Source organism: Rhinopithecus roxellana, chromosome 4, assembly GCF_007565055.1.
Source record: "Rhinopithecus roxellana isolate Shanxi Qingling chromosome 4, ASM756505v1, whole genome shotgun sequence".
NCBI lineage: Eukaryota > Metazoa > Chordata > Mammalia > Primates > Cercopithecidae > Rhinopithecus > Rhinopithecus roxellana.
In genome coordinates, this window is record NC_044552.1 from 20,569,148 (window position 1) to 20,582,324 (window position 13,177).

At 38.3% G+C, this 13,177-nt stretch overlaps 2 non-coding genes and 1 pseudogene across 2 annotated transcripts; 1 reads left to right on the forward strand and 2 right to left on the reverse strand.

Annotated features, from left to right (window-relative positions):
* LOC115896897 lies at positions 1–569 on the forward strand (annotated as a pseudogene).
* Positions 570–8,603: 8,034 nt separating this feature from the next.
* TRNAM-CAU lies at positions 8,604–8,675 on the reverse strand. The gene has a single exon. It is a non-coding gene; the product is annotated as a tRNA-Met (tRNA).
* Positions 8,676–10,610: 1,935 nt separating this feature from the next.
* TRNAK-UUU lies at positions 10,611–10,683 on the reverse strand. The gene has a single exon. It is a non-coding gene; the product is annotated as a tRNA-Lys (tRNA).
* Between the last annotated feature and the right edge of the window lie 2,494 nt (positions 10,684–13,177).

The following is a 13,177-nucleotide window of genomic DNA, read 5'->3' on the forward strand; positions in this document are numbered from 1 at the left end:
ATGTGGGTCATTATAAGCATCATAGCCACCAGCAAATCCACTAATGTTGGACTTGGATATTCTCTGATATACTGTAAAACAAACATTTTATATACTACCATGCTATGATATTTCAAAGTGCCATGTTTACTCAAGGTTTCCTCTTTTTGTTCCTCATGATTTGGAGTAGTTTCTACATGGTGACTATTTTCTTAAGGCATCAAAAGACGGTCTTTCATATTCACAGTATCAGTCTCTCTCCACAGTCTTTTCCTGAAACAGAAGCCACTCATGTTGTCTTCTTGCTGGTGAGCTGCTTTGTTTTCTTTTATGGGACTAACGTATGTCTTTCCACTTACATTAGCTCTATATATGAGAACAGCCTAATCCTGGAGAACATTACTAGCTTTGTTTCATCTTCCTACCCAATTATCTGCACTTTGATATTGATTAATTATGATAATAGAGTTTCCAGATTAACCTGTGCCATTTTAAATATGATTATTTCCCCCTGCTTACCACACAGCTTTCTATTGCATCAAAGGAATCCTGATAAAAATTATTTTAACTACAAGAGAATGTATTTTTAAATTTTTCTGAGTTTAGAAATTTAGTCATTTGGCCTGGGAGGTCCAGGCTGCAATGAGCCAAGATCACACCACTGAACTCCAGCCTGGGAGACAGCAAGACCCTGTCTGAAAAAAAAAAAAAAAACAAAAGAAAAGGAAAGAAGGCTGGGCGCGGTGGCTCACGCCTGTAATTCCAGCACTTTGGGAGGCCGAGGCGGGCGGATCATGAGATCAGGAGATCGAGACCAACCTGGCTAACACGGTGAAACCCCGTCTCTACTAAATACACAAAAAATTAGCCGGGCCCAGCTACTCGGGAGGCTGAGGCAGGAGAAAGGCGTGAACCCGGGAGGTGGAGTTTGCATTGAGCCGAGATCGTGCCACTGCACTCCAGCCTGGGCGACAGAGCAAGACTCCGTCTCAAAACAAACAAAAAAAAAAAAAAAAAAGAAAAGAAAAGAAAAGAAAAAGAAGAAAAAAAAGAAAACAAAAAGAAATTTATTCGTTTGGTTGTCATCCTTGAAGAGAAACAATATATGATAAAATAAAAAATAAATGTAGTCCTGATTGCACCTAGCTAAAAATTTGAAAACAAAAATCCATTGCGATTCAATCTGTGAAAGTTTCTTCAAGCATAAATGTGCACATTGCAGATGAGTACGTAAAGTGTAAAATACATATATATTCTAAAAACATGAAAAGTTATATCAATAAAAACTCTAATGTAGTAAAAATAAAGAAATGTAAGGACATGGTAAAAATCAAATTCAAAGTAGTGGTTATCTTTAAGAGGTTTGGAAGAAGATGTGAAAAGAGTTGGGAATATAGATGATTTCACCTTCATTTGTAATTTTTTATTTCTTGAATTGGCTTATATGTTTATTAGTACTTCATATCTGTATATGTCTAAAATGCCCTGTAAATAAGTTTAAAATAAACAATATTTGCTCTTATTTCTATATTTTCTTGTATATTTCTCAAATTTGTAAACCATTTATTTGCACGAATTTTGCATTAGGTTTATAAAGTTGATTAGATTCATGGATTCCCAAAAGATGCTTGGCATGGAACACTATTTCTGTTTCCAAATAGACACATTGACATATGATTATGCAAATTTCATAAGGAGGTTACAGGATGGGAAGTTAGATACACGTCGTCATACTTCCGCCATTTTGTAGTTTAGACACAATAACTGACCAGCATTAATGTTAAAATAGAGATCATAAGACTGATGAAATGAACTCTTTGTATTAGCCGGGCATGGTGATGGGCGCCTGTAATCCCAGCTACTCAGGAGGCTGAAGCAGGAGAATCTCTGGAACCCAGGAGGTGGAGGTTGCAGTGAGCCCAGAATGTGCTACTGCAGCCTGGGTGACAGAGCAAGACTCTGTCTTAAAAAAAATAAAAATAAAAAAGAAAGAGAGAGAGAAGAGGAAGAAAGAAAGAAGAAAGAAGAAGAAAAAAGAAAGAAGAAAAGAAAGATCGCAATAAAGAGAAGAAAAGAAAGAGAAGAAAGAAAGAAAGAAAGAAAGAAAAAGAAGAAAGAAAGAAAGAAAGAAAGAAAGAAAGAAAAAAGAGAGAGAGAGAAGGAAGGAAGGAAGGAGAAAGGGAGGGAGGAAGGAAGGAAGAGAGAAAGAGAAAGAAGAAAGAAAGAAAGAAGAAAGAAAGAAAGAAAGAAAGAAAGAAAGAAAGAAGAAAGAAGAAGAAGAAAGAAAGAAGAAAAGAAAAGAAGAAAGAGAAGGAAAGAAGAAAGAAAGAAAGAAAGAAAGAAGAACGAAGAAAGAAGAAAAGAAAGAAAGAAAGAAAGAAAGAAAGAAGAACGAAAGAGAGAGAGAGAGAGAGAAAGGAAGGAAGGAAGGAAGGAAGGAAGGAAGGAAGGAAGGAAGGAAGGAAGGAAGGAAGAAAGAAACTCTTTGTGGCAATAAGATAGGAAATTATAAACAAGACCAAAGGCCATGTCAGACAAGGGTTAAGTTACACACCCATACACTTAAAAAATAAACTCTATTCTAATTGCCACAAGATTAATTTTTCTCCTTTTTCTCTAACAGCTAAACAAACACCGGCTTAAAGATAAACGATATTTTTTTAAAAGTTACAGCTTACCACCCATCAAACACTGACTAACTGATCCCTCCATTTCACAAGCCATAACTACAGCTTTGATTAGACAACAGACTAGTTTCAGTAACTTCATGCTTCATGTCTCTGCTTTTCCTTCGTGTCCCTGCTTCACCTTTTGATGTATAGGGGTTAATTGTAATATTTTTAAATATTAAGTCTCAACCCCATAGTAACATAATAAACATAAGTGACATGTAACTACATGTTTACTTATCATGTATATGCACATTCCCCCTTTGAAAATATTCATAACTCCTCCTATAACCTGTTAAATATGTGTGTGTAGCAAACCTGTTCAGCATAAAACTCCTGCCTAATTCCTCCTCCTTTGAAGTGTCTCCTTCTGGCTTTGGCTGGAAGCTACACTTTCCAACCTGTCAGTATAGCCAGCTTACAGGCTGTAACTATTTTTAAAAAGTAAAGTATTCTTTCCAAATTTATACATCTCATGATTTTTCAGTTGACAAAGGTATAGTCTTGAATACATTTTTTTAAAAAACTTAAAAAAATAAACTTTTAAGGACTTTTAGAAGAACAGGAAATCATATTATAGGTCATAAAAGAAGAAAACAAGAGAGTTAAAAGCAGAAAAATGAAATGGAAAACAAACATATAAAGAAAATAAACAAAGCCAAGGACTGGTTACTTGAAAATATTAACAAAATTGATAACTACCTAGCAAGTCTGATAAGATATATTCTTATATATGAGTTCACATAAATTACTAATATCAGAAATGAAAAAAGGACATCACTATACATCCCTGCACACAGTAAAAAGTATATAAGAGAATATTATAAATAGGCTGGGTGTGGTGGCTCATGCCTATAATCCCAGCACTTTGGGAGGCTGGGGCAGGTGGATCACCTGAGGTCAGGGGTTTGAAACCAGCCTGGCCAACGTGGCAAAACCCTGTTTCTACTAAAAATACAAAATTAGCCTGGCATGGTGGCTCACACCTGTAATCCCACTTACTTGGGAAGCTGAGGCAGGAGAATTGCTTGAACCCGGGAGGCAAGGTTGCGGTGAGCTGAGATTGTGCCATTGCACTCCAGCGTGGGCAACAAGAGTGAAATTCCATCTCAAAAAAATAAATAAATAAATAAAAATAAAAGAGGACATCACTATACATCCCCGCACACAGTAAAAAGTGTATGAGAGAATATTATAAATAATAACATGGCAATGCGTTTAAAAATGTAGATGAAATGAAAAAATTCCTAGGAAGACACAGGTTACAAAAACTGATACAGGAAGTAATAGAAAATTTAAATAGTCCTATACCTATTAAACAAATGAATCGGTAATTTAAAACCTTACAGATAAAACTCCAGACCTATGCTGCTTCAAAGGTGAATTCTTCCAAATATTTATGAAACAAATAACATGAATCTTGCATAAACTCTCAAGCAATAGAGAGAAAGGAACACTTCCTAAAATATTTTGTAAGACAAGCATACTCTTGGGAACACTTCCTAAAATATTTTGTAAGACAAGCATACTCTTGGGTATTAAAACCTTACAGATAAAACTCCAGACCTATGCTGCTTCAAAGGTGAATTCTTCCAAATATTTATGAAACAAATAACATGAATCTTGCATAAACTCTCAAGCAATAGAGAGAAAGGAACACTTCCTAAAATATTTTGTAAGACAAGCATACTCTTGGGTATCAGATATATCTTTCGTGCCACCTCCGATTCTCTTGCCATCTTACTTTGCAACTTGTTTTACCCCAATAGTCATGGCAACCAATTTCCTCTGTGTGCAGAAAACAACAGGACTTCACTGTTCACCTCTGTTGAACTTCTCGTCTTCTGCTATAAAGCTTCTCTGTTGCTGTTGAAACATGAGCTGCTGAGAGATCTTTGATATCTGCATATGTACAACTTCTATATGCAGGGCTATTAATGCTCTATGGAGCAAACCTTTGATCAGTTGGATACAGTGGCTGACCAATTTTTTTTTTTTTTTTTTTTTTTTTTGAGACGTGTCTTGCTCTGTCACCCAGGCTGGAATGCAGTGGCGCAATCTTGGTTCACTGTAAGCTCTGCCTACTTGGTTCAAGTGATTCTCCTGCCTCAGCCTCCCAAGTAGCTGGGATTACAGGTATGCACCACTGCACCCAACTAATTTTTGTATTTTTAGTAGAGATGGGTATCACTGTTTTGCCCAGGCTGGTCTTGAACTCCTGACCTCAAGTGATCCTCCCGCTTCAGCCTCCTAAAGCGCTGGGATTACAGATATGAGCCACCATGTCTGGCCGTGACCAGTAGTTTTCCCACTTTCTTCCCCTAAGTAGACTTCCCTAAGACTACACTCCTTAATACATTAATAATACATTATAATTTGATTCAGTGGATGCTGTTTACATGAGTGTGTTCAGTTTGTGAAACTTCATCAAGGTTTACACTTATAGGTGGAGTTTTATGTATGTATGTTATGCCTCGATAACATGTTTAAGATGATATTATTTGCAATAGCTCCAAAAAACATTTTCAACCTAGAAATAACTCTTACAAACCTGTGCAGGACCTCTATTCAGAAAACAATAAAATATTGCCAAAAGAATGTAAAGAATACCTAAATCATTCTAATGATATACTGTATTAATTGAATGGAAGAATAAAAGATTACAATTCTCCTTAAAATAAATTATAAAGTCTATGCAGCTAAATTAAAAGACACTATTGTTGTGAAAACTGACAAGCTCATTCTGAACATTTTATAACCAGGCAAAGATCCAAGAATAGCCAAGGCTACCTCGAAAAGCACAGAATGAGAGGATGTACATAGACAGATATCAAAGCTTATTACAATGTTACGATAATTAAGATAGTAGGCAATTTTCATAATGATATAATAATAGAACAGTGTAACCAAATACAGCATCCAGAAACAGAACCAAATATTTGTACACACAATTTATGAAAAAGATAGCAATGTATAGTAGTGAGGGAATCCGTAGTCTTTTTAATATGTCGTACTACATTCTTTGGATATCTAATGAAGAAAAATAAGTTTTGACCTATAAATTACATAAACAAAAATTAATATCAATGGATTTTAGATGTAAATGTGAAAGGTGAAAGTATTTCACTCCTGTGTATAAATCTAACAAAATGAATACGTATGGGCACTGTGACATATAAAAAAACCTCCTGTTTTTCGATGTTATTTATAATAGCCCCAAAATAGAAACAGCATAACTGTACATCAACGGTAGAATAAACTGGATAATAAAAATACAATGGAACATTCTACTGCCATGAAAATGAAATTACTGCTACATTTAGTAACAATTATTAATTTACAGGCATAATTGAGTAAAGAAAACAAATACAAAAGAGGGAAAACAAATTGAAAGGACAGGAAGAAGTGAACTCTGCTGTTAGAAGTTGGGATGGTTGTTACCTTACAGGAAGAAGGGAAAAGTAACTGAAAGGCAGCATAAAGGGAGTCTCTGAGGTGCTGGTAATATTCTATTTCTTGATCTAGATGGAGGTTACTCATAGGCTTCCTGTGTGAAAATTCATTTACCTATACCCATATGATTTGTACTTTTATTAAAATATGTTCTAAATCAATTATTTAAAAGTTTGTTTTAGACAATGAAGTTATATAACATTAAAGAAACCTAAGAGACATGTAAAACAAATGTAAAAGGAAATGAGAACACAGATAAGCAGAGCACCACAACACCCAGTTGCTTATGCTTTTACAGCTCTTGCTCATGGAGGCAAATTTGGGCTTATGCTTTAGCAGCTTCTAAATTGAGGAAAACTGAAGTCACTAGGACCTGCTAAAAATGGAGAACCACTCCACACGTCCTCAGTGTCATACATGCAGATTAATAATAATCTAGAGAGAAAACTCAACTATCATCCCTAGTGAATGCCCGAAAAGTAGTCCTGTCACTTAGGAATTCACCAAGTAAAGAAATTAGAAAATATCTTCATCTTGTTAAATCAAAGCCACGAGGTGACCTATAGTAGATCGGCATCCTGGAAGTGCATTTCTTGAATAGTCCAGGGAGCCTTAAGTTATAAACTAAATTTATTTGAGATTTGTATTGCTTATCAATTGCTGTAACAAATACCTCCAAATGTAGTGGTTTAAAACAACACATTTATTATCTTACTGTGTCTGTAACTCAGAAAATCAAAGTGTTGTATTTGGGTAGTTCCAGCTCAGGGTTCCTCATGGGGTTGCAATCAAGATGCCAGGCTAGGGCTCTAGTCATCATAAGGCTTGACTGGGTCTGGAGGATCTTCTTCCAATATCCCTAGTAGGTGTTGGCAGGAAGGCTCACTCCCTCCCCAAAAGGGCTACTACACAGGACAGCTGGTGACATAGTAACTGGCTTCCCTCTAGAGCTAAATTTATCACTTACATTAGACACAAAGACCACCCCTGGTACATAGGGAACTACACCAGGGCAAGAATATCAGAAGGTAGAGATTATTGGGGGTCATCTTAGAGGCTGCCTACCAGATAGGCCCTCTGTCCACCTATGACCCCAGTCTCTCTCACCAAATACACTCACCACCTTCCAAAAGGGCCTAAGGGTTCCAGAATTTAGCATTTAAATCATATCCAAGTACGTATGAAACACTTCGGGTATGGTTTCTTAAGTATGGCCACTCAAATACATAGAAACCTGGCTGTACAAACCAGAAAACACCACTACATCTGTTTTGTTTTGTTTTTTGAGAAGGAGTTTTGCTTTTGTCACCCAGGCTGGAGTGTGGTGGCATGATCTTGGCTCGCTGCAACCTGTGCCTCCCTCGTTTTAGCGATTCTCGTGCCTCAGCCCCGTGAGTGGCAAGGACTACAGGCATGCACCACCATACCTGGCTAATTTTGTATTTTTAGTAGAGACAGGGTTTCACCATGTTGGTCAGACTGGTCTCTAACTCCTGATCTCAAGTGATCCACCTGCCTCTGCCTCCCAAAGTGCTGGGATTACAGGTGTGAGCCACTGCACTCGGCCTGCCACTACATCTGGACAAGAGTTTGATCCCTTTACTCTCAAAGTAAAAGTCTGGTATTGTACCAACCAAGCCACATAGATCCTAAGAAGAGATTCTTATTCATATTGAGAAATGATTTTAGCACATATCACTAATGTTGACTGGTGTTATAAATGAATTATTGGACTCAGAAAAGACAACTAAGGAGGTGGTTTGAATTCCATGGAGTCAATTCATTGGACAGAAGTGTATTCGTGTACTCTGAACATTGCTTGTGTTCGCTATTACTTGTTTCTTTCTTTCGTTTTTTTTTTTTTTTTTTTGCACTAAGTGTAAGAAATCAAACTGGTCTATATAGGATGAATGCAAATAGGATGAATACAACAGTCCTTATTGATTTACCTACGATTTGTAAAAGGGAAGACTGAAGAGGTGGAACCAACTGATTCCCTTCAGCAACTAGTTATTGAACTTAACATTGGCACCCAAAAAAGGACTTTTCTGGTGACCAAGAAAAACAACAAAAGTAATGACAAAGGCAGAGAGGTGGAGAGCAACTAGCTTAAAACAATAAAGTTATACATTGTCAAATACTTATTAAAGCAAATAATTAATAAGAAAGAGAATATCCCAGCAATTAGCAGAAGTAAATGTGGGTTTTGTCATTTCCATGGTGAAATCGCATACAATGTAGTAATAAAAATACATCTCAGCGGAGCATACACTTTTGTTTGTCCGACACCAGGGAGGAAAGGAATTTTCCAATGTAGGACTGTAGGGTTCAGTGAAGTAGGTGACTTTTGGGAGAAAGGTGAGATTTCAAAGGAAAGAAACTCATAACTCAGAGCAGAAATGGGGGTTTTCAGGAATGGTTGAAAGCATAAAATCCAGGAACTTGGCTTTTGTGTGTGTGTGGGGGGGGGGGGGTGTGTCATGCATTTAGCTATAAAACTCATAGCAGAGGATGGTTTCGATCCATCGACCTCTGGGTTATGGGCCCAGCACGCTTCCGCTGCGCCACTCTGCTGACCAATAACAAACCCCACTAATCTTAATTTCAATCATCAAAATCACCTTTCAGTAACCACAAAATTTTCGTTTTCTAATTATTTCATTTTGCATCTGATGGTTTACACTGTCCCTATCTCTGCCAAGGAAGTTGAAGATTCGCTACTCGATAACCAAATGGCCTCAGGCCATAACCTCCGGGTCTGTGTTTTCCAACCTGCCAAAGATGGTCTGAGCCTCTTAGTAGACACTCATTTATTATAGCGAGCCCAGGAGGAGGGCGCCAAGCAAAACACCAGGTGTAGTCTTCTCGAGTAGAATCTAGGCAGTCGTGGAGCGAACGCAGCTGTCACCGGAGAGGAATCATGTTAACCGTCTTGTTTGTTTCTATCAAAAAATTTCATAGACAATCGTAGAAGAGATTTTTTCCCTTGATGCGGTAAAAATGATCAATTTTATTAAAGTTCAACTCGACTTGTGTGTGTTCTGTGTGACGAAATGGAAGGTACACATAAAGGACTTCCGTTGCATACTTCAGCACAATGTTATCTCCCGAAAAACACTCCTCCAGCTGATTCCGTTACAAGCACAGCTAGTGGCTTTTTCAGAAAACACCATTTTTATTTGAAAGAATGATTAACAAGCTATGGTTATTAAGACTCGGTATTTGACAGACATGATTTTTTTATTTTTTAATTAACCAAGTGAGCCTGCCACTTCAAGGAAAACAACTGACAGTATTTGTGACCAATGATAAGAGTGGGGCTTTCTAGCAAAAATTTGAATGTTGCAAAACTTGTATCCGTTATCATGAGCCTGACAACTTCCAACTTCTGACTTTTATGAAATTGTTAGTGTTAGCAGTGTAATTTTAAGATTTTTAGTTGACAGTAAGTATTGTACATATATATGGGGTATAGAGTGATACTTCGATACATGTATAAATATGTAATTATCAAATGAGAGTTTCTTCATTTGCTTGCAAAGGCACAAGATTTTAAACAAAATAAAAACGGTGCCCCTGAAATAAAGAGGATAAACCTGATGTATAGCTCAAATTATTACATGACAGCTACAGTTTTGATTGGATCCCTTTTGGGGCCACTTTGACAAAAACACGAATAAAATAATAAACTAATAAAGATAAGATCTTACTCTTCTTGTGGCTTATATCAATCAGGGAACAGAGCTTTTAGGAAGTCCCTGAACACCAGCTCTCATTTGTAGCTTCCTTTATAATGACACTAGACAGGGCCATTCTGGAATATTGCAAATCTTTTATCGTTAGTAATGTAAGCTTTTGGATGATGATGGAACATGGGCTAAGGCTAGCATGCTCGTAATTTTTTTTTTTTTTTTCTCATTTACTCTATCTCTCTGTCCACGCTAAGACTGAAGGACTGCCCTCTTTCATTTTCCTTGGTAAAGTGGCGAGCGGTTTACCAAGGGGAGCCCAAGGACTGTCATCCAATTGCTGGTCACATACACAATTAACCAACTTTTCTTTCACAAATTATCTTTGATGTCATGTCTAAGAACTCTTTAGGCCGGGAGTGATGTCTCACTCCTGTAATCCCAGCACTTTGGGAGGCTGAGGCGGGTAGATTGCCTGAGCTCAGGAGTTGGAGACCACCTATTGCAACATGGTGTAACCTCGTCTCTACTAAAAATACAAAAAAATTAACCGGGTATGGTGGTGTGCGCCTGTAGTCCCAGCAACTTGGGAGACTGCGGCAGGGGAATCGCTTGAGCCCCAGAGGCCAAGGTTGCAGTGAGCCCAGATGGCTCCACTGCACTCCAGCTTGGGCTACAGAGTGAGACTCCGTCTGAAACAAAGATGGCCCTCTGTCTTCACCTAGCCCTCTGTCCTCAAATCTTTGCTACTGGCTAAGGTAAAATTTAACGGATTTCTTGATGTGTCCTCATTCTAAGCAAGTAAAAACTACTCTTTCAGCGCCTGGACAGGGAGTTGAACCCTGGACCCTCAGATTAAAAGTCTGATGCTCTACCAACTGAGCTACCCAGGCTCCCTGAGAAGCATTTTCTTACAGTTCTACAAATAGGATCAATGATTATCACAGTTCAGTGGAGTATACATTGGTTCTTACATGCAAGAAACAGTAACTCAGTAGAACTTTAACTTCCACAGAATCAATTCAACCACCATTCGTTTATGTTTTCTGCAGGTTCATAGAAAAGAAATGTAAGTAACATAAAAAAAAATTCTTATTTGTGTGGTTCGTAGAAAGAAAAATAAACAAGAAAACAACTGATTGCTCCTAATAAATACTTATGTAACGTTTAGTTAAATCTGTCAGCACTGTCATATTTACTGGGTAACAAGAAATAACCAAAAAACACACAAAGAGGAACAAAGAAACAATTAAAAAACAAAAACAAGAGAAGTGGGAAGTTGACTGGGAGCAGTGGCTCACGCCTGTAATCCCAGCACTTTGGGAGGTCGAGGCGGGCGCATCACCTGAGGTCGGGAGTTCGTAGACCAGCCTGGCCAATATAGTGAAACTCCACCTCTACTAAAAATACAAAAAATAAAAGTAGCCAGACGTGGTGGCGCATGCCTGTAATCCCAGCTACTCAGGAGGCTGAGGCAGGAGAATCGCTTGAACCCGGAGGGCGGAGGTTGCAGTGAGCCGAGATCGTGCCACTGCACTGCAGCCTGAGCGACAGAGTGCTACTCCGTCTCAAAAAAAAAAAAAAAAAAAAAAAGAAGAAGTGGGAAGCAACCAGTTGAAAGCAATGGTAAGAGCCTGACAAATCTCATAAAATGTCCCATTATTTATATTTTTCACTGCTCTGGGGTGTTCTTGCCTGTCTAAAAGAATTTTGACTAACGTGATACCTACCACATATTTTCAGTGGACATCTAACATTTTTCATTAAGTTTAAGTTTTTCTGAAGGATATAGTGACTTGTATCATAGGAATCTAAAAACCGTAGTAATTTAATACTTACCAACAACCGTTTAAAAGAGGGAGGTGAATAGTGCCCTCTCTTTAATTGTGGAAGATTTTACATTGATCCTTTATTTTTCTGCATTCATAGTGCCATTCCATGTCTCTTGTAGAATTTTTATCCTAGTACAATGTCATTTTGTAGTTTTTTTTTTTTTTTATCCTTCTATGACACTTCTTTGGACCAAATATAGATATAAATATTGAAATTTACATTTAATATAATGTAATATGTTATTTTAATGTTATTTCCTGTTACCTGAAATGTGTGTTAAAAATAGTTTTTCTGGATTGTGTTATATTTGCATCTACTGCTAGTACATAATCAAAACTTAACAGGTAAATAACAATTTTAAAGCCCCTTTACTGGAAGATGTAATGGAAGTCAATGCGGAATTTGTCATCCCCCTTCCTCCACGAAATTGTACGCAATATGCAAGTTCACCTAGATCGATGGAGGTTCTAACTTAGTATTCCCAATTGTTTCCATGTTGGGAGCTCGAGAGAAGAGAATTTTTAGGCTGGGGCAATGTGTCATAGGCAAACAACTACCAGAAATTTATCGGGTGATATCTTTCCATGGAGTGCCATCACTGATTTGATTCTCAGACTTTTAGGGAAGATACAGAAGTAGATTTAAACTCCGAGTTGCCTGTAGGCCAGGATGGTTTTGATCTTTCAACCTCTGAGGTCATGAGCCCAGCAGACTTCTACAGCACCACACTGCTTACGAATAGGTAGCACTGCTAATATTCCATTCAATTTTTACAGTTTTTGCAACATGAAGATGGTTTCATTGTTTTCCTGAGTCTTTTTTTTTTTTTTTTTTTTTATTTATTTATTTATTTTTTTTAGTAGAGACGGGGTTTCACCGTGTTAGCCAGGATGGTCTCGATCTCCTGACCTCGTGATCCGCCCGTCTCGGCCTCCCAAAGTGCTGGGATTACAGGCTTGAGCCACCGCGCCCGGCCCGTCTTTTTCTTTCCTTCCTCCGTACTCGCTCCTCCCTTTTTCTGCCTCTTGACAATTGGCCCCCTCAAGAAGCAGGTGTCTTCAGTCCCTCCATCTCTACGCAGTCCCAATCTGTCAAATATTTAACCTTTGAAATCCTTTCTGGCCGGGCGCGGTGGCTCACGCTTGTAATCCCGGCACTTTGGGAGGCCGAGGTGGGCGGATCACGAGGTCAGGAGATTGAGACCATCCTGGCTAACACGGTGAAACCCCATCTCTACTAAAAATACAAAAAATTAGCCGGTCGTGGTGGCAGGGGCCTGTAGTCCCAGCTATACTCGGGAGGCTGAGGCAGGAGAATGGCGTGAACCCGGGAGGGGGAGCTTGCAGTGAGCTGAGATCGCGCCACAGCACTCCAGCCTGGGCGACAGAGAGAGACTCCGCCTCAAAAAAAAAAAAAAAAAAAAAAAAAAGAAATCCTTTCTTCAAAAGCTTCCTTGAGCTCTGAGGAGGAACTACAGAGAGAATCCAGGAGGAGCCCACCAAGCAAAGCCCTTGGGAAACCCTGCTTGAGAAGAACTGGGGAGCTCTGGAGTTA